At 45.2% G+C, this 22,052-nt stretch overlaps 1 protein-coding gene and 1 non-coding gene across 3 annotated transcripts in view; both read right to left on the bottom strand.

The window, feature by feature from the left end:
• SHISA9 (shisa family member 9) overlaps nucleotides 1-22,052 on the bottom strand; it is a 348,748-nt gene that overhangs the window by 273,625 nt on the left and 53,071 nt on the right. The window lies entirely within an intron of this gene.
• On the bottom strand, nucleotides 14,320-14,392 carry TRNAG-CCC (transfer RNA glycine (anticodon CCC)). The gene has a single exon. It is a non-coding gene; the product is annotated as a tRNA-Gly (tRNA).

The raw sequence follows: 22,052 nt of genomic DNA, 5'->3' as shown, positions 1-22,052 counted from the left end.
TAAGGAGATTCATGAATTTTTTAAATGACAGCATCCCCCGAGCACAGGGAGCATGCTTGCCTCCCCAATTATGCACCAAATTAGGCCACAGTTTCCCCCATCTCCTCCCCAAGCTTCAGAGGCTGACTCATGCTTCACGGGAAGACCTTTTTCCCATTCAAGACCAGGCAGCCAGCCAAAAGACAAGCGGGTTTCTGCCTGCCTCTGCAACACGGCTGGGCACAACCTCCATCTCCCCCATCACCTCCTTCCCCACCAGTGATCTGAGCTCCCTGGCTTCTGACAAGGCTTCAGGATTTACTAGACAGTCTCAGACAGCAGGCAGGCTAAGGGGTCCCTCACAGCCTTTCCTGCACAAACTCAGAATGTGGAGAGGGAACAAGGTCAGCAGGTATCATCGTTCAAATGTTGGACACAGAGTTTTGCTTTTGCCATTTAGACTGGATAATCAGAAGCTTTGCAGACTGGGCAGAAGGGGAGACCCAACAGAGTCTGTCTTACTGCTCGGGTTTCAGGTGGGGGTCTGTACAGAATCCCTGGTTTCCCTTCTCTCCAAATTCCCATGACACCTCCAAACTGTATTCATCCGTCAGTCTGCAACTGTCTCAGGTGATGAGCATTTCATCCATTCATTCATTCAACAAATATTTGGGGAGTCCCTATTGTGTATCAGGGCTTCCATCATGGCTAAAGGAATCTGCCTGCAATGCAGGAGACCTGGGTTCAGTCCCTGGGTTGAGAAGATGCCCTGGAGGGGGGCATGGCAACCCACTCCGGTATCCTTGCCTGCAATGCAGGAGACCTGGGTTCGATCCCTGGGTTGGGAGGAGGGCATGGCAACCCACTCCAGTATCCTTGCCTAGAGAATCCCCATGGACAGAGGAGCCTGGGGGGCTACAGTCCATGGGGTCGCAATGAGTCGGACACAACTGAGTAACTTTCACTTCACTTTACTTACTGTGTATCAGGGCTTCCCTGATGGCTAAGATGGTAAAGAATCTGCCTGCAATACGAAAGACCCAGGTATGATCCCTGGGTTGGGAAGATTCTCTGGAGAAGGGAATAGCAATCCACTCCAGTATTCTTGCCAGGACAGAGGAGCCTAACGGGCTACAGTCCATGCGGTCACAGAGTCAGACACTACTGAGTGACTAACACTTTCACTTTACTATGTATCAGGCCTTATTCCAGGCCCTGGAGAAAAATAAAATAATTAAAAACCACTGTCGTCCTAGGCGCACATTCTTCTGAACTTTGAAGCATGTGCCCCTGAAAAATAAAGATATCGTCTGCTATTCTTTTTGCTGTTAGTATTGAATGTGTGCTGTGCTTAGTCACTCAGTCGTGTCTGACTCTTTGCGACCCCGCGAACCGTAGCCCACCAGGCTCCTCTGTCCAGGCGCATTCTCCAGGCAAGAAAACTGGAATAGGTTGCCATGCCCTCCTCCAGGGGATCTTCCCAACCCAGCGATTGAACCCAGGTCTCCCACATTGCAGGCAGATTCTTTACTGTCTGAGTCACCACGGAAGCCCAAGAATACTGGAGTAGGTAGCCTATCCCTTCTCCAGGCAAATCTTCCTGACCGAGGAATGGAACCAGGGTCTTCTGCATTGCAGGCAAATTCTTTACAGGCTGAGTTACCACGGAAGCCTCTATCACTGAATAGTTGAACACAAAAAAGAAATAAAGGATAACGTGATAAACCCCACTTAATCATCACTCAGCTCAAGAAATAAAAAACTACAACTCCACATAAAGGCCTCTGTGGACCCCTTTTCTTCCCATATCCCTCCCTGCTTCCACACCGAGCTATCCAGGATCCTGAATTTGGTGCTCAATCTTAATCTAGAGCATGGTCCCTAAGCAGCTTATCACATCATTTTGCCTGTTTTACATTCTGTGTATGGAGAATCCCAGGGACAGGCAAGCCTGGTGGGCTGCCTTCTATGGGGTCGCACAGAGTGGGACACGACTGAAGAGACTTAGCAGCAGCAGCAGCATACCTTCCAAAACACAACTTTTTTGTACATTATGATTTAGGGTATATCATTTCAGCTCATCTGTTTGTTTGCTGCTTCTAATGCAAACTTAACATTGAAGAATAATACCACACAGAAAAGTGTACACATCAGAAGCGCACAGAATGATGAATTGCCACAAAGTAAACACAGCAGCCGGAGAAGGCAATGGCACCCCACTCCAGTACTTGTGCCTGGAAAACCCCATGGATGGAGGAGCCTGGTGGGCTGCAGTCCATGGGGTCGCTGAGGGTCGGACACGACTAAGCGACTTCACTTTCACTTTTCACTTTCATGCATTGGAGAAGGAAATGGCAACCCACTCCAGTGTTCTTGCCTGGAGAATCCCAGGGACGGGGGAGCCTGGTGGGCTGCCATCTATGGGGTCACACAGAGTCGGACATGACTGAAGCGACTTAGCAGCAGCAGCAGCAGCAAACACAGCAGCACGATCATCAGCCAAATGAAAGAAAAAAAAAGATCATTTCCCAAGCCCCTGCAGCTGCCCTTCTCATCCCGACCCTCCACCTGGAGTGACAAGTCTCACGGCAGTTTTAGGGTTGATCAATATTGCTTGCTTTAGAATAGGGATCAGCAAACTGTGGCAAAACTACACCCGGTGAGCCAAAGCCAGCCTGTGGCCTGTTTTATAAATAAAGTTTTATTGAAACACAGACACACTCACTTGTTTACATACATGGCTTCTTTTGTACAACAATGGCAGAGTGACTTAGCAACAGAGATAATACTGCACACAAACCTAAAGAATTTACTGTCTGTCCCTTTGCAGAAAAATTTGCTGACTCCTGTTCTAGAACATCATGTGCTTGGAATCACACAGTCTGTCCACCTCTGGGCCTGGCTTCTTTTACCCAACCGTGAGGGGGAGTCACACATGCATGGCAGTTTCTTTATTCTCACTGATGTGTAATAATCCCTTTTATAAACACGCCATGATTTATGCATCCATATGTGGATGGATGTTTGGGTTGTTTCCATTTGAGCGCTATTATGAATAGTGATGCTATGAACATTATTTTCACAAACTTTGTTATTGAAGTACAGCTGATTTACAACATCACATCAGTTGCTGGTGGACAGCAAAGTGATTCAATTATAGATAAATATACATATATATTTTCTTTTTCATATTCTTTCCCATTATAATTCATCATAAGTTATTGAATATGGGTGCCTGTGCATACAGGAGGTCCTTGTTGTTTATTTTATTTATTGTTGTTGTTTAGTCACTAAGTTGTGCCTGACTCTTTTGTGACCCCATGGACTGTGGTCTGCCAGGCTCCTCTGTCCATGGTACTTTCTAGGCAAGAATACTGGAGTGGGTTGCCATTTCCTTCTCCAGGAGATCTTCCTGACCCAAGGATCGAACTCAAGTCTCCTGAATTGGCAAGTAGATTCTTTATCACTGTGCCACTGGGCACCCCACATATAAGTGATATTCTATGATATTTGTCTTTCTGTCTAACATACTTCACTTAGTATGATCAGCTCTAGATTCTTCTTCTGCTGCTGCTGCTAAGTCACTTCAGTCGTGTCCGACTCTGTGCGACCCCATAGACGGCAGCCCACCAGGCTCCCCCGTCCCTGGGATTCTCCAGGCAAGAACACCGGAGTGGGTTGTCATTTCCTTCTCCAATGCATGAAAGTGAAAAGTGAAAGTGAAGTCGCTCAGTCGTGTCCGACTCTTAGTGACCCCATGGACTGCAGCTCACCAGGCTCCTCCGTCCATGGGATTTTCCAGGCACAAGTACAGGAGTGGGGTGCCAGTGCCTTCTCCGCTAGATCATTCTATATTGCTGTAAATAGCATTATTTCATTCTTCTTATGGCTGAGTAGTATTCCACTGACTATGTATATGTGTGTATGTATAACCCACATTTTCCTTATCCATTCAACTGTCAATACATTTAGGATGCTCCCATGTCTTGGCTTGGAGAAGGCAATGGCACCCCACTCCAGTACTCTTGCCTGGAAAATTCCATGGACGGAGGAGCCTGGTAGGCTGCAGTCCATGGGGTCACTAAGAGTCAGACATGACTGAGCAACTTCACTTTCACTTTTCACTTTCATGCATTGGAGAAGGAAATGACAACCCACTCCGGTGTTCTTGCCTGGAGAATCTCAGGGACGGGGGAGCCTGGTGGACTGCCATCTATGGGGTTGCACAGAGTCGGATACGACTGAAGCGATTTAGCAGCAGCAGCAGCAGCATGTCTTGGCTATTGTAAATAGTGGTGCTGCTATAAACATTCTTTTTTTTTTTTCTTTTTCACGCCACATGTGGGATCTTAGTTTCCTGACCAGCGATTGAAACCATGCCCCGTGCATTGGAAGCACAGAGTCTTAACCACTGGGCCAGCAGGGAAGTCTTGCTGTAAACATTCTGGTATACATCTTTTGGAATAGTTCATATGTTATAATTACAGCAAGGCAATGCATGATATAAGCATACCATAGTTTATTTATACATTCAGCTGATAATGGTCATTTAGATCAGCAGTTCCCACAGGAGTCTGCACACTGGAATTACCTGAGAGCTTCGAAACAGTGACAGCTATGTGCTACCTCTAGCAATTGTGATATACTTGACATGGGATGTAGACAATTCTTAAAACATCTCTGGGTGATTTCAATATGCAGACGTGCTTGGGAACCACTGAATTAGGCTGTTTCCAATTTTTTGACTATTACCAACAACCCTGCAATAACTATTCTTTGCAGGTCCTGCTGTGCCCATAGCCATGGGCTCCTTTAGAATCTCCACCTGGGGCTGATTTGCGTTCTTGTACACAGAAACCAACAACACTGTAAAGCAATTTTTCTCCAATTAAAAAATAAAATTTTTAATATAAATTTATTTATCTTAATTGGAGGCTAATTACTTTACAATATTGTATTGGTTTTGCCATACATTGACATGAATCCGCCACGGGTGTACATGTGTTCCCCATCCTGAACCCCCCTCCCACCACCCTCCCCATACCATCCCTCTGGGTCATCCCAGTGCAGCAGCCCCGAGCATCTCGTCTCATGCATCGAACCTGGACTGGCGATTCGTTTCACATATGATAATATACATGTTTCAATGCCATTCTCCCAAATCATCCCACCCTCGCCCTCTCCCACAGAGTCCAAAAGACTGTTCTATAAATCTTTGTCTCTTTTGCTGTCTTGCAAACAATACAGGGTTATTGTTATTTTAAAAAAACAACACAAGAAAAAAATAAAAAGAAGAATCTCCACTTGGGAGAGAAACTGCCAGTTCAAAGAGTATGAACATCTTTCAGTTTCCAAGACTTTTCCAAACTCCTCTTCAAAATATTTCTACCAACAAGACCACATCTTCTTCATTTCTATATCCCCAGAGATTTTCACAAATCCTAGCACACAGGAGGCACTCAGAAAATTTCTACCAAATGACTAGAATCAGGCAAAAATTCAAGAGGATAATCTGGACCACAGCATTCCTTCCAGAAGGTGAATATTTAACCACCTTGGCTAGAACTGAGTGTTTCTCAAGTTCAACAGCTCGGTAAACACACCTGGAAGCCTCCTAAAGACTTCTTCTTTTTATTTATATATTCAACAAATATTTCTTAGCACTTATGTGACAGGCACTGTGCTGGAAATGAAGGAGACAGGGGATTCACAGTGTCCAAAGGAAATAACTGATGTATACAGATCATTCCAGTGCAAAGGAGAAAGGGGTTGTCCCAAAGACTGGGTGGGGTAAGAGAAGCAGCCAAAACTCTGAAATGCACAGAGGTCCTGGCTTTGCCACTGTCCAGCTATGTCACTTTGACCACATTACATAGCTTTTCTAAGCCTCGGCTTCCTAAATCTATAGATGAGAGTAATGATGTCGTCCTCATGGAATTTTTTTTTCACCCAAGGCAAAATATTTTAACAGGTTGCCATATACTCATGGGATTGTGACAAGGATTGTAAAGCACAGACCCAGTACCTACTGGCACTCGTTTATCATATAAGACATAAAGTGCTTTAGGGATTCTAGGGACTTCCCTGGTGGTCCAGTGGTTTAGACTCCATGCTCCCAGTGCAGGGGTTATGGGTTTGATACCTGGTCAGGGAACTAAGATCCCACATGCTTCAGGGCATAGCCAAAAAAGAAATTAAGAGCTTTATGGATTCAATTTGTGGACACAGTGAGGGAAAAAGGAGAGGGTGGGACAAATTGAGACGGTAGCATTAACTTATATACACTATTTTGTGTAAAATAGGGGCTTCCCCGGAGGCTCAGCAGTAATGAACTCACCTGCAACGCAAGAGCTGCAGGAGATGTAGGTTCAATCCCTGGGTTGGGAAGATCCCCTGGAGGAGGGCATAGCAACCTGCTCCAGCATTCTTGCTTGAACAATCCCATGGACAGAGGAGCCTGGTGGGCTACAGTCCATAGGGTCACAAAGAGTCGGACACAACTCAAGCTACTTAGCACACACACACTTGTAAAATAGATAGCTAGTGGGAAGCTGCTATATAAAACAGAGTTCAGCTCAGTGCTCTGATGACCTAGAGCGGTGGGATGGGTGGGGGGTGATGAGAGGGAGGCTCAAGAGGGATATGTGTATACTAACAGCTGATTCACGTTGTTGTACAGCAGAAACAAACACAACATTGTAAAGCAAGTTTCCTCCAATTGAAAACAATTTTTAAAGTGCTGTAGAGACTCAAGATGGGGGGAGCTCTTTTTTTTTTTTTTTAATTTCTTCTTTAAACACTGAAGACACAGGAAGGAGGTGGCTTTGGAGCCTGGCCTTGAAGGCTCGTGGTGGTATTTGGACATGGTGGAGCTGGGAGGTAGAAGTCCCTGAGGTGAGTAAAATCATAGATGCAGGAAAGCAACGTGTTCTTCAAAGGATTCTTGAGAATTCAGTTTTGATCAGTGGTGCCCAAGCAGGGACTAACTTTGCCCTCCAGGGGACGTGTGGCAATGTCAGCCCTAGTGGTAAAGAACCTGCTTGCCAATGCAGGAGACATAAGAGATATAGGTTCCATCCCTGGGTCGGGAAGATTCCCTGGAGGAGGGCATGGCAACCCACTCCAGTATTCTTGCCTGGAGAATCCCATGGACAGAGGAGCCTGGAGGCCTACAGTCCATAGAGTCACAAAGAGTTGGACATGACTGAAGTGACTTAGCATGTATGCATGGAGACAATTTTGATCGGAACAACTTGGAAAATGCTAATGGCATCCAGCAGAGAGAGCCCACAGATGCTGCTAAACATCCTTCAATAGACAAGAAGCCCCTCCAACAGAGGATTATCCAGCCCAAGATGGTAATGGTGCCAACTCAGACCTCAGTTTCAATGGAGCATTTGGTAAGAAAATTTTCCCCATCCTTCAATTCCTGAGATAAGCACTCACACTTACTACAAGGTTTTCCAGAAATGCCATTTCCTCCTCATCATTCATTTCAAGCATCATCTTGCTCAGTTGTTCTGTCGTGTCTGACTCTTTGTGACTCCATGAACTGTAGCCCACCAGGCTCTTCTGTCTAGAGGATTCCCCAGACGTGAATACTAGAGTGGGTTGTCATTTCCTCCTCCAGGGGATCTTCCTGACCCAGGGATCAAACCTGCATCTCCTGCATTTGTAAGTGGATTTTTTACTGCTGAGCCATCAGGAAAGTCTTCAAGCATAATATCATTACCATTTATTGATCACTTACTAGGCACTAGATGAGCTTCCCCAGTGGCTCAGCAGTAAAGAATCTGCCTGCAATGCAGGAGATTCAGGAGATGCCATTTCAGTCCCTGGGTCAGGAAGATCCCCTGGAGGAGGGCATGGTATCCCACTCCAACATTCTTGCCTGGAGAATCCCATGGACAGAGGAGCCCGGTGGGCTAGAGTCCTTAGGGTCGCAAAGAGTCGGACACGACTGAAGCAACTTCACACACTCGCATGCACTAGATGACATGCTAAACTCTTTACATGCCTCATCTCATTTTACCCTCAGAACAACCCTCAGAGGTAGGTGGCATTTTAGAGACAAGAAAACTAAGACTCAACAAGACTAAGGCCACACGGCTGCCAAGCTGTGGCAGAGAAAGTAAATCTGGTCCACCCTACACTGCCCCTCCCTGCAAAAGCATTCACTCCCACTCCCCTGCCAGACTTCCCTGGTGGTCCAGTGGCTCAGACTCTGAACACCCAATGCAGGGAGCCCAGCTTTGACCCCTGGCTAGGAAACTAGATCCTACATACTGCAACTAAGACCTGCCATAGCCAAATGAATTAATTAAATATTTTAAAATTTTTATTTAAAAGCAGCAGTCACCCCCTCAATGACAACGACAGTCAGTTCCATTCATTTTTTTACCTCAATAATTTAGGGTTTGTTCATCTGATTCCAAGTCCGTTGGGAGAATTTTCTTATTATCATATTTCCAATTCTTCCTTGAACATAGGAGGTGCTCAATAAAAGAGAGACAGAAAGGAGAGTAATGTCTGCCAGGGGCTGGGGTGAGCAGGAATGGCAGTGACTGCTAATCAGTATGGAGTTTCTTTCTGAGGTGATGAAAATGGCCTGTGAATTTTCACAGTTTTGTGACTGTACCAAAAAAATGAACTGTATAACTTTAAAATGTGAAATTGTATGGTATGTAAATTATATCTTAAATACATATAAGCATACAGACATATGTCAACAGACTTCAAACACGGTTGCAGTTTAAGCACATCATCTCTTAAATTTCCTAGGGGCTGAACTTTCAAGACAAAAACAATAATTTGTTGTCATTGCTGGATCAAACCTTTCCTGAAGGCACATATATACATAATATACATGAATGAACGTATAAACGAATGAATCAGTCTAAGCATCTACTATAAGAAACTGTCATGATCAATAACCCATTAATTCCCATGATCATTAAGTATAGTTGCTCACTTGCATAGAATTCTAATAGATATATTTTCTCAGTTGAGGCTTTTGACAACCCCAAAGCATTAAAATAGGGCAGAAATGACTATTCATGTTTATTCCAGGGGGGGAAATCTCAGAGAGATTTAAGAAACTTTTCTAGGGTTACACAGCTAGGAATGTCCTCCATTTTCTGTTATGTTCTTGAATTCTGGTCATCTGTTCTTCTGTACTTCACACAAGCTTGGCAATCTGGTGAATTTTTTTCCATCTCAGGCCAGATTGTGTGTCTATAAAATATTACCCTTGACCAAACCACAATATCAGACTTCAAACAGAGGTGTAGTATAAACATATCTGTCATAAATTGCCCAGAAGTTGAGCTCTCACAACGAAAATAATAATTTTGTCACACTGGCATGGCTGGATCAAACCTTTCCTGGAGGCCAGAATACTGTGAGACATTTTAGTTATACAGCTGACCAATTCTATTACTTAAGTCAGATTGAATTTCTGTTGAATAGACACGCAGAAAACCCCAAGGTCTTGACAGATACACCATCACCCCTCTGGTTCATGTCATATCTATGATGCACCATAGAATTAATCACCTTTGAATCATTTTTATTTGTTCAGGCAACAGATACTTGCAGCTACCTGCCAGAGTCCAAGGTCTTGGGCTTGTGGTCATGAAACAATCTTGCTTCCTTCAAGATCAGCTCTGACTATATCTTGGCTCAAAATTATTTTCAAACACAGCATCTTGGGCTAGATCTAGAAGTGGACTGATTCGTAACATAGCCAGGGCAGGTCTGGGAACTGGCCCAGCTTCAGCAGGAATTTGTTCAAATAAAACTGTGATTTGTCAGTGTTATTAGTCTGCAAGCAGTAGCCCTTTGAAGATTCCTTGTTTGCAGGGAGATTTTCATTTAGTTAATTATAAGGCTGTCACTTGAAGGGTTCCAGAAGCCCCCTTGGTGAGGACTAGAGGGAAGGGATTACATGAGTGTTTTTCTCTCTGCTACAACACCCAAAACATGTGAAAAGGCTTGTTTTAATGCCTTCTGCCTGAGGTGAGTATTATCTGTGCTGTGCTGTGCTTAGTCGCTCAGTCGTGTCCGACTCTTGGCGACCGCATGGACTGTAGCCCGCTAGGCTCCTCTGTCCATGGGATTCTCCAGGCAAGAATACTGGAGTGGGTTGACACGTCCTCCTGCAGGGGATCTTTCCAACCCAGGGATCGAACCCAGGTCTCCCTCATTGCAGGCGGATTCTTTATCAACTGAGCCACCAGGGAAACCCAAGTATTATCTGACGCTGGCATCAATTTTCTCAGGCTGCCTTTCACAAGGTGACACCAAAATCTCTACCCCCATGATACATTGTGACACCATGGGCTGGGAAGCCGTAAAGGGAGGATTTAAATACCACCCAACCATTTCCTGGCCCTGTAACCTTGGGACACTTATTTGTGCCTCAGTACCCCCCATCTGGAAAATGGGAGAAATAAGAGTAGCTACCTCCCAGCGTTATTATGAAAATTAAATGACATCAGCACGTAAAGGAGAAGGCAATGGCACCCCACTCCAGCACTGTTGCCCAGAAAATCCCATGGATGGAGGAGCCTGGTAGGCTGCAGTCCATGGGGTCACTAAGAGTCAGACATGACTGAGCGACTTCACTTTCACTTTCCACTTTCATGCATTGGAGAAGGAAATGGCAACCCGCTCCAGTGTTCTTGCCTGGAGAATCCCAGGGACGGGGAAGCCTGGTTGGCTGCAGTCCGTGGGGTCACACAGAGTCGGACACGACCGAAGTGACTTAGCAGCAGCAGCAGCAGCAGCATGTAAAACATTAAGTTAGGCACCTGGCAGACAATAAAAGTTCAATAAATGCTACCTCTTATCATTGTTACTGTGTTACTATCAATTATTCCCCCCACTGAACAATCTCTTCCTCCTTTGGATCCCCACCACCCATATTGTCTCCCTCACGTCCTTATCACATGCGCTCTGATATGGTTATTTATGCCCTTGTCAACATCTCTCCTGATACACTATGAGGCCCTGAAGGCCAAGGCCATGCTGCGTGTATTTTTGACACTATTTCCCATTCCTAGTCAGGCTTCAAGAAAGATCCAGGCTGCTGCCTCGCTTCTATCTGCTTCCCCCCAGCCATCCTCGGTCCTGCAGAGATGTCCCTCGCATCCCTCACCTTTCCCACTCTTCTTGCTCATCACATGCACACACGTTCATGCTCATCTCACAACATGCTTTCAGCCAACGATTAAAAACAAGTGGTATTTATGTAAATGTATGGCTGAGTCCCTTCACTGCTCATCTGAAACTATCACAACATTGTTAACCCGCTATAACCTCAGTACAAAATGATTTTGGTGTTAAAAAATATAATAAAAAACTTAAAAAACAAGTGTGTTTGGTAGGTATGAAGTTTCAAGTATGGAAGGAGAAAAAGTCCTGGTTATCAGTTATATAACATCGTGCCTACAATTCACTTAGAATGTGTTGAGAGGGTAGATCTCACATTCTGTGTTTTTTTAACCACAATTTTTAAAAGAGCAATGAAATACTGATACGTGCTACAGTGTGGATGAGCCTTGAAAACACTCCAAGCTTAAGTAGCCAGCCAGACCATGGGACTTCCCTGGCAGTCCAGTGGTTTTACCGCCAAGGGCATGAGTTCAATTCCTGGTTGGGGAAGGAAGGAAGACCCCACAAGTCATGCAGCATGGCCAAGTAAATAAATAAGTAAAATCAGACCCGAAAGGCCACATATCGTGTGATTCTTTAATATGAAATGCCCATAATAGGCAAATCCATGGAGTTGAAAGTAAATCAGTAATTTCCAGGGCTGAAGGGATAACTGCTCATGGCTATGAGTTTCTTTGGGGATGGCGAAAATGTCCTAATATAAGACAGTGATGATGGATACACAATTTCATGAATATACCAAAGCCAATGAATTGTACACTTTCAAATGGGTAATTTTATTGGCATGTAAATTATGTTTCAATAAAGCTGATTTAAAACAAAAACAAACAGCACTGAAAGGACCCAATACCTCTGAGGTGACCTAAATGGGAAGGAAATCCAAAAACAAGGGATATATGTATTCTTACGGTTGATGGACTTTGCTTTACACTAGAAACTAACACAACATTGTAAAGCAACTATATTTGATTTTTTTTTTAATTTTTTTAAGTTCCCAGAACCAGGCTAACCCTTCTTGGGGAACCTCTGTCTGCAAGGAACAGAAATGACGGTGGGGAACTGAAGCAGAAACAGACGTGATTGAATGGACCCCGAGCAGCAGCTTACACAGGATGGAAAGGCTGAGAACTCGAACTGGAAGTAGGGTTGGGATCGGATGACAGGAGCCAAGCTCCCTCCTTGTCTCCCCGAGCATCATGTGGGAAGAATATGCTGGACTCGAAGCATCGGCAGAGGCCAGGCCTGGGGAGAACTCTGATTGGCCCAACGTGGTCACGTGACCATAAACAGTCCGTCCCACCAAGATGCAGCGAGTGAAGGGAACAAAATTCTCCAAACGGAAATTGAGGTACTTTAAAGAAGAAGGCTGGAGAAGGCAATGGCACCCCACTCCAGTACTCTTGCCTGGAAAATCCCATGGATGGAGGAGCCTGGTAGGCTGCAGTCCATGGGGTCGCTAAGAGTCGGACACGACTGAGCGACTTCACTTTCACTTTTCACTTTCATGCATTGCAGAAGGAAATGGCAACCCACTCCAGTGTTCTTGCCTGGAGAATCCCAGGGACGGGGGAGCCTGCTGGGCTGCCATCTATGGGGTCGAACAGAGTTGGACACGACTGAAGCGACTTAGCAGCAGCAGCAGCAGCAAAGAAGAAGGCTGGGCTTCCCAGGTGGCACTAGTGGTAAAGAACCCACCTGCCAATGCAGGAGACATAAGAGACGTGGCTTCCATCCCTGGATTAGGAAGATCCCCTGGAGGAGGGCATGGCAACCCACTCCAGTGTTCCTGCTTGGAGAATCCCATGGACAGAGGAGACTGGCAGGCTACAGTCCATGGGGTTACAAAGAATCAGACATGACTAAAGTGAGCACGCATGCACACATGCAAGGAAGGAGGTTAAAGGCTAGCTGTCTTAGCTCAGGTTGCCATTGCAAAATAGCATAAGCTGAGTGACTACACCAACAGGCATTTACTTCTCACAGTTCTGGAGGCTAAGAAGTCCAAGGTCAAGGTCAAAGTGCCAGGTGATTCAGTTCACCATGAAGGCTTCCTGGCTTGCAGGTGGCCACCTTCCTGCTGTGACCTCACATGGCAGAGCGAGCTCTAATGTCTGTTCTTCTTATAAGGGCGTTAATGCCATCATGGGGGCTCCACCCTCATGAACCCCTCTAAACCTAATCACCTTCCAAAGTCTCCATTCCCTAAAACCATCTCATTAGGGGTTTGGCTTTCAACATAGGAATTCTGGGAGGACAAAAACATTTAGTCCATAACAGAAGTGAATGTGGCAAGTGTCATTCTCACAACTGTGGGTCTGAAAAGTAACGGTGAGGAAGGTCAAAAAGCCCAAAACTAGTGACCCCAGGCTCTGCAGTTTTGTATCCTGCAAATACAAAACTTTGCAGACTTTGGTTCCCACTGTCCTTGAGCAGATCCTTGAGCCTCTCTTGGCCTCAGCTGCCCCCTCCTGCCTCCTAGGGCTGTTGTCTTGAGAACCCAAGGTCACATGCATAAAGTGACAACAGGATAGCGCTGGCACATGATGGCTGGGACGTGTGGGGTGTTTCCTGCTTGTCTGGTAGGGAGCCTGGCCAGGGCAGGCAAGGGGGGCCAGGTGTCAGTCCTCAGGAGGCAAGTCTGGCCATGGCCAGAGGCCTCCATACTGGGAGCACGGATGTCAATGTTGCCATGGCAACCACTGATCCCATTTTAATTACTCTTACTGGCCTGAAGTGGAGGCCCTGGGTTCTCAGTCTCAGCCAGGCTGGAAGATACAACTCCCCAGCAGAGAAAGGCCAGCTCTGGCAGGGATGTGTGATCACACCTGACAGCCACTCGACTCACAGGGCTTGGCCGAAACCTGACTTGGTGAGTTCACTTGCTGTTTCCCAGGGGAACAGTTCTAGTGCAATGGTCTGATTTACCGGATGCTCTGGTTTTATCAGCATTTTAGAATGCGAGGATATCACCTTTCTTCCCCTTCTTTCTTCTTCTTCCTCCTCCCTCGTGAAAACACTTTATTAGGCCTTTTGGGCTCCATTACCTCTTCAATTTTTTTTTAATATTTATTTACTTATTTTATTTGGCTGCATCAGATATCATTGCATCATGAAAGATCTTTATTTACAGCACGCAAAGTCTTACGTGCCACATGTGGGATATAATTCCCTGACCAGGGATTGAACCTGGGTCCCCTACATTGGGAGCACAGAGTCTTAGCCACTGGACCACCAGGGAACTCCCATCTCAGTTTTATTTCTGGCCACTCCACTGGCTCCACACACACAGTTAATTTCATCATACCTCTGGACTTTTGTCCCTGCTGTGCCTTCTTCTCTGAGGCCAAACTAGCTTATCCCCACTCCCACAACCAAGGCCTCCTCATCTATTAAAACTTAGCTCAAGAGTCACCTCCTCCAAGAAGTCCTCCCAGCCACCTCCTATCCCTGATCATATGCTCCATTTCTGGACTTCTTTGTATAATGCCATTTATGAACATCCATTTGATATCAATTTATCTATTTCCATGCCTGACTCACCCATGACACCATCACCTCATTTTTGCCATTGAACCTCCAGCTCCGAGGGTGACACGTAGCAACAAGTCAGCTAAGCAAAGAATGAATCTTGGGAGCTGACTACAGACATATCACAAAGGCAAAGGGGCATACTGCCAGCAGGAAAAGTCACACATTATAAGGGGGTTGGTTGGAGGAAAATGGCATGAACCCCGTGCACGGTATCAAGGTCTCCACTCAGCTCCTCCTCCATGGCAGTTCAAGGGCTCTCATATTTCCTCCCTCATGGTCCACCACTTCCCACCTCCAGGCACGTGCTGTTTCCTCTCCCTGGATTGGCCTCCCCTCAAAATGCCCTCCAGGCTCTACCTGCCTTATCAAACTCCTATATGCACACAGGAGTTATGTATAACTACAGCATCTTCTCTTCTTCCAGGAAGCCTTCCCTGATTCCCATCTCTCATTTCTATGGCCTTGCCTATTCCCGGCTTAAAGCTTCTGTCACACTACATAACAGTTATGTGTGGAAGTTCTGTCATTCCCTTTGGATAGTGTGATCTCTAAAGAGCAAAACCTGACTTCTATTCATCAGGGTATTTCCAGGACCTAGTCAGTGCCTAGCACACAGCCGTCAAATTACCCAATGCTCCATCTTACCCTCCACAGGCTAACCTCCAAGGGCCTCGAACAAATCAGCTCACCTTTGCACGTCTTAGTTTGCATGTCCACAAAACGCTGGTGACAGGTTGTTATGAAAGTGAAACGTGCATCCGGCATGATGTACATGCTCAACACAAGTTACGTACCATGACCCTCCAGGGGGGCAACACTTTAACAACTGTTAAAGGTAAGATGTTGATGAATTCCTGTTATTATGACAAAAGTCTGGCTAGAGGAGGAAGTATGAGATCAAGAGGCTGTTTTTTCAGTAAATGGTTAAAGCCTCACCACTATCAGATACAGAAAAGAAAATCTGCTGAGAGTGAAAGGAGAGTGAGAATCTCCCATCACAGATTGACAGCTCACATTTTATTCCCCTCGCCCCACTCCAAAATTCACAACAACTGCTTTTAGAGCTCAGTTCAGCTCATTTTTATTCAATTTTTGAGTAATAAGCCAAACACGTGGCTCAGAAGTCAAAGCAGTATAAAAACATTCACATGCTACAAATGCTGGAGAGGGTGTGGAGAAAAGGGAGCCCTCCTACACTGCTGGGAATGTAAATTGGTACAGCCATATGGAAAACAGTATGGAGGTTCCTCAGAAAACGAAAAAGAACTACCATATGACCCAGCAACCCAGCTTCTGGGTATATATCCAATTGTTTGTTGTTGTTCAGTCGCTAAGTCCTGTCGGACTCTTTGCAACACCATGGACTGTAGCATACCAGGCTCCTCTGCAGTTTGCTCAGATTCATGTCCAGGGAGTTGGTATGCTATCTAACCATCTCATCCTCTGCTGTCCCCTTCTCATTTTGCCTTCAATCTTTCCAAGCATCAGGGTCTTTTCCGAAGAGTTGGCTCTCCGCATCAGGTGGCCAAAGTATTGGAGTTTCAGCTTCAGCATCAGTCCTTCCAATGAATATTCAGGGTTGATTTCCTTTAGGATTGACTGATTGGATTTCCTTGCAGTCCAAGGGACTCTCAAGTGTCTTCTCCAGCATCACAATGTGAAAGTATCAATTCTTCAGTGCTCAGCCTTCTTTATGGCCATGCTCTCACATCTGTACAGGACCACTGGAAAAACCATAGCTTTGACTAGAAGCTATGGACTTTTGTCAGACCATTGTCTCTTGTTAATACTCTGTCTAGGTTTGCCATAGCTTTTCTTCCAAGGAGCAAGGGTTTTTTAATTTCATGGCTGAAGTCACTATCTGCAGTGATTTTTGAGCCCAAGAAAATAAACTATGTCACTGTTTCCACTTTTTATATCCAGAGAAAACTCTAATTCAAAAAGATACATACATCCCAATGTTCATTGCAGCACTATTTGCAATAGTCAGGATATGGAAGCCACTTCTATCCACAAATGAATGGAAAAAGAAGATGCGCTACATATACACAATGGAATATTACTCAGCTATAAAAGCAATGAAATAATGCCATTTGCAGCAACATTGGTGGATGTCATGTTAACATGAGATTATCATGTTAAGTGAAGTAAATCAGGGCTTCCCGTGTAGCTCAGCTGATAAAAGAATCCATCTGCAATGCAGGAGACCAGGCTTTGATCCCTGGGGCAGGAAGATCCCCTGGAGAAGGGAAAGGCTACCAACTCTAGTATTCTGGCCTGGAGAATTCCATGGACTGTACAGTCCATGGGGTCACAAAGAGTCGGACACGACTGAGCGACTTGCACTTTCACTTGCACTTTTCACAGCTGCTTTACAATGCTGTGTTATTTTCTGTTGCACAGCAAAGTGAATCCACTGATACATAGATCCCCTCTGTTTTGGATTCCCTTCTCCTTTAGCAGAGACATGGATGGACCTAGAGACTGTCACGCAGATTGAAGTAAGTCAAAAAGAGAAACACATCTATGTGGAATCTAAAAGAATGGTGCAGATGAACCTATTTGCAAAGCAGAAACAGAGACACACGTGTAGAGAAAAAAATATACGAACACCCAGAGAGGAAATGGGGGGTGGGATGAATTGGGAGATTGGAATTGACATTCATACACTAATATGCATAAAATAGATAACTAATGAGAACCTCATCTGTAGCACAGGGAACTCTACTCAATGCTCTGTAGTGACCTAAAAAAAAATTTTTTTAAAGGCACACATGGAGACCATACCTGTCCCCATACATCTTGCCCCACACATACACACGATCAATACATAGCCTCTTGGGGTACCTTTTCTTCATCCTTCCAGTGTGTCCTTAATCAAACACATGTAAATCCAAATGCATACTCCGATCCACCTCTCTTTCTGACACTGTCCTGCACCTGGTTTTCGCCATTCAACACGTCACTCTGGGGGCCTTCTCCATCAGGATATGGCATGTGCCATTGTTGGGGGTGGAGAGCAGCCCTTCACAGCTTACATCCCCACCCCCATCAATGGAGCCACATATCCCTCTGGTCTAAAGTGACCTTCCAGAAATGAATTCCAAGTGTGATTTTCTTCTGTTTAAACCCCTTCCACAATTTCCACCACTCTAAAGAAAAACACCAAAACTTCACCTTCTCCCCGACTCTGGCTCCCTGGCCCCAGGCCCCCCGAGACCTTGCTTGACCTGCCTGCTGATCTGTCCACAACCTTCTCCACTTCCTCTCCCACTTTTTCTCTGCTCCGGCCACGCAAATCTCCTGTCCATCCCTCCAAAGACCCAGCCGCGAACCCCTTGCCCAAGGCTTCCCCAGAACCATGCAGTTCCCTCTCTGATCCATGTTCCACCTGCTCCCCTCCTTCAGCTGCTGTCTCCTACCTGTGCTCTGGGCCTCTGCTCCAGCAAGGAGGAACAGGAAAGTGTTCCCTGACCCCTGACACCATGCGCCCCCTCCACTGCATTCCTCACTCCACGTGGTATAAAGATACTTTTATCAGCGCCCCCACGTCTAGATGATTAGTGCCCAGGCTCCCCAAGTAGACACACAGCTACAGGGAAGAAGAAACTTGTTCCCCTTACTCATCACTGAATCCCCAGTGCCTGTAAGCCCTTGGCACTGGTTTGCAGTAGACATGTTTATGGAAGGAAGGGAGGAGAGTAGTGAGAAAGAGAAAAGGGCAGGGAGGGAGGGAAACGGGCAGGAGGGAAAGGGAGGAAGCAAGGATGAGGAAGGCAAAGAAACAGAGAGGAGGGGAGGTGAAGCTGGAGGGAGGAGGCGCGGGGAGGGGCTGGGTATGAAATGGATTTATTAAGCAAACTTCCTGTACCTGGCCCTACATTAGACACTGGGATGGAGGGAAAGGGAATGATAAATAGAAAAAAAAAAAAAACAAAAACGCCCTGTTTGCAGTCTAGCTGGAGATGATTCATTTACACAAGAAAATGCAACTAGAGTTCAAGTCTACAGAAGATCAGGCCCCAGTGCTAAACAAGCACACCCAGCAAACACACTCATGAAGACTGTGACGCCTGTTTTGACCTATTTATAAAGCGTTTCTTCAAAGATCTCATAAACATGTGGTCCCAAGTGCTATATAATTAGAAATCCTAATTCCTATTTCTAAACCTTTGCACTTCACCGTTTCTCTTTAAATGTAAACTATCTTTCTGGGGTTGTTTTTTAATCAAAAAAGCATCTTCATTAGAAATAAAGACCATCATTTTCTCCCCCAAACTCGTATTTAGAGTGTTTAAACTGTTGGTTTAAGGGTGAGTGTCCAGGGATTGGGCTTTCACGGTGTCTCAAATGGTAAAGAATCCACCTGCAATGCGGGAGATGTGGGTTCGACCCCTGGGTTGGGAAGATCCCCTGGAGGAGGGCATGCCAACCCACTCCAGTTTTCTTGCCTGGAGAATCCCCATGGACAGAGGAGCCTGGTGGGGTACAGTCCGTGGGGTCACAAAGAGTCAGACACGACTGAGCGACTAAGCTCAGCACAGTTCAGGGCAGCATGAAGCAAAGAGCTAGGCAGCAGCTGGGGGTCTGGGGTCTCCTGGGCTGTGAACCAATTTTCTGGGTCATCCTGAGCAATCGATGCCCCGCCCCCGCGCTTCCAAGGGTTTTGGTTTCCTCTTCCACACAAGGAGCTGAATGAACTGATGAATAAAGGATGTCCCAGCCCTAACAGTGATTATCTCCCTCTGCCCTGGTTATTCCACCCCAAAAGAGAAGACCTCTTATGAAAAGTATGAGCCCCCTTTATTTTTTAAAAAATACTTATTTATTTATTTGGTTAAGCCAAGTCTTAGTTGCTGCGTGCGGGATCATTTTTCGTTTGTGGCATACAGGATCCTTAGTTGCAGCGTATGAGATCTAGTTCCCTGACCAGGGATTGAATCCAGGTGCCCTGCATTGGGAGTGCGGAGTCTTAGCCCCTGGACCACCAGGGAAGTCCTTTTCTTCACTAGCTGCCCTGAGAATTTCCGCCTCCAAAGAAAAGACGAGTGAGGACATCATTTCAGTTGAGGTTTCTAGAGTGTTTACAGAATCACAGCCTTCCCTCTGCTGGTGTGGACACCCCAGGGGCTACACCCAGTAAATGTCCTCTGAATTAGTGAAATGAATGAATAAATGAACAAACTGACTTAACGAATCTTGCCCAGAAAAGCCAACAAGCTTACCAGCCGCCTGCACAGAGTGGGACTGGGCCCAGTTCCTCAGGGCTTGCACTGCACTGCTTTCTCTGGGAACCAGGTTCTTTATTAATCCAATAAAATATTTACGGAGCATCTGTTATGAACCCAGCACTGAAGAATCTAACATTGAACAAACAAGTCTAAATAATCTTTTAGAACATAAATCAGATCACATTACTCTCCAACATAAAATCCTTCAGTAGCCTCCTAATGCAATAAGTATAAGATTAAGAACTAGCCCCCACCTCCGCTGCCATGGCCTTTAAGGTCATGGTCAAGTCTTTCTCTATGACATTATCTATTGTCACTGTGCTCTTTGTCCCCTAGGCCCTGCTGCACCAGCTGAGATCAGCTGAACCACAGCCAACCCTCAGTCCCAGCTATCATGTGAGAAAGTAACTGTTGATGTAAGGTCCTGAGATGTTTTTGGAGGGGAGAGAGTTATTTGTTACACAGCTTTATTGCAGTAATAGCTGACTGAAACAGAGTGCCGTCATTTACTAGAAGCAGAATCTTAGGAAAGTCACTTAACCTCTTTGAACCTTAATATGCTTTAAATTTTTTGAAGATATATATGTCTCTTCTCCGTTTACCTCCAGGGACAGTGGGACGACAAATAAAAAAGGCTTTGAAAACTGCCAAAACCTGTTGCAGATATAAGATAGACTATTCAGCAACAGTCTTGCCCACCCAGACCCAGAGGAAGGTCCGTGCTGTCCTGACCATGAAGCATGCCTCAGCAGGCGAGTACCAGCCGCCTTATGAAGACATATGGTGTCCAGCACATACACACTCTGAACCAAGGCCCGTAGTCCCAGCCTGACAAAGATTAGGGCTTCAGAGAGACATCTCCACAGGGCAGCAATCAAAAGACATTTTTGCTTCTAAAACTATCTGTGGGAAATTATCATGAATACACACAAGGTTGGCAGCACAAAGCTGCCCATTATAACTTTGTTCATGCTGGAAAATGAGAAACAAGCTAAATGTCCAACAACAAGGAACTGGGTACATCCACACGATGGAATATAATACAACCATTCAAAATAATGTCAGCTGGGGAATTTTTTTTGCAAGCAATGCTCGTTGGAAAACTAGAAAATTCAGAGTTGATTCAGGAGCCAATTTGAGCAAAACAACAAAGCAAATAGGTAGAATTTTGGTTCCTCTGTTTATGCTTCAATTAAAGAAACTCTATTTTGATTCATATTATGGATTGAATGTTTATGGCCCCACCTAAATGTATATGTTGAAGCCCAAATCCTCAACATGATAATAATAGGGGATGAGGCTTCGGGGGTGATTAAGATTAGATGAAGTGATGGGGCTGGAGACCTCATGATGGGTTAGTGCCCCTGTGAGAACACAGCAAGCAGGTGACTATCTGCAAACCAGGAAGCAAGCTCTCTCAGGAACCAAATTGACTGACATCTTGATTTTGGACTTCCCAGGCTCCAGAACTATAAGAAATAAGTCTCTGTTATTTAAGCCACTCAGTCTATGGTTTTCATTATAGCAGCCCAAGCAGATTAAGACAGGCTCCAGAACTATAAGAAATAAGTCTCTGTTATTTAAGCCACTCAGTCTATGGTTTTCATTATAGCAGCCCAAGCAGATTAAGACAATCTGTCTAATAAATTTCATTTCCAAAGACAGTGCTTGCAGAAACGGTCCAGGAGTTGCTTAAACAAGTTTGAAAACCATCACTAGAGGAGAATGTCAAGGTGCCTCTGCTGAGTTGTGAAAGGGAAATGGCCAGTTACAAAATAGCTTGTATAGAATTATTTTAGTTTGTAATAAGGAAAGAGAAAGAAAAAAAAAAAACAGATAAGATAAATATGCCCCAATATGTTAGCAGTGTTTATCACCAGGAGGTAAGATTAAAAGTTTCTTGCTTTGATGAATGCTTTTCTACTTTTTTCAACTTTCTCCTTTTTATTTTTAATCTTTTGGCTGCACCACATAGCATGTGGGATCTTAGTTCCCTGTTCAAGAATCAAACCTGCACCCTCTGCATTGGCAGCATGGAGCCTTAACCACTGGACAACCAGTTAAAAGTTTCTTTTGATTGCTTTTTGGCTTCCCTGGTGGTTCAGATGGAAAATAATCTGCCTGCAAATGCAAGAG

This window comes from Bubalus kerabau, chromosome 23, assembly GCF_029407905.1.
Source record: "Bubalus kerabau isolate K-KA32 ecotype Philippines breed swamp buffalo chromosome 23, PCC_UOA_SB_1v2, whole genome shotgun sequence".
Lineage (NCBI taxonomy): Eukaryota > Metazoa > Chordata > Mammalia > Artiodactyla > Bovidae > Bubalus > Bubalus kerabau.
The sequence above is the reverse complement of the archived record's forward strand: the minus strand, read 5'-3'. Positions and strand labels throughout refer to the sequence as shown.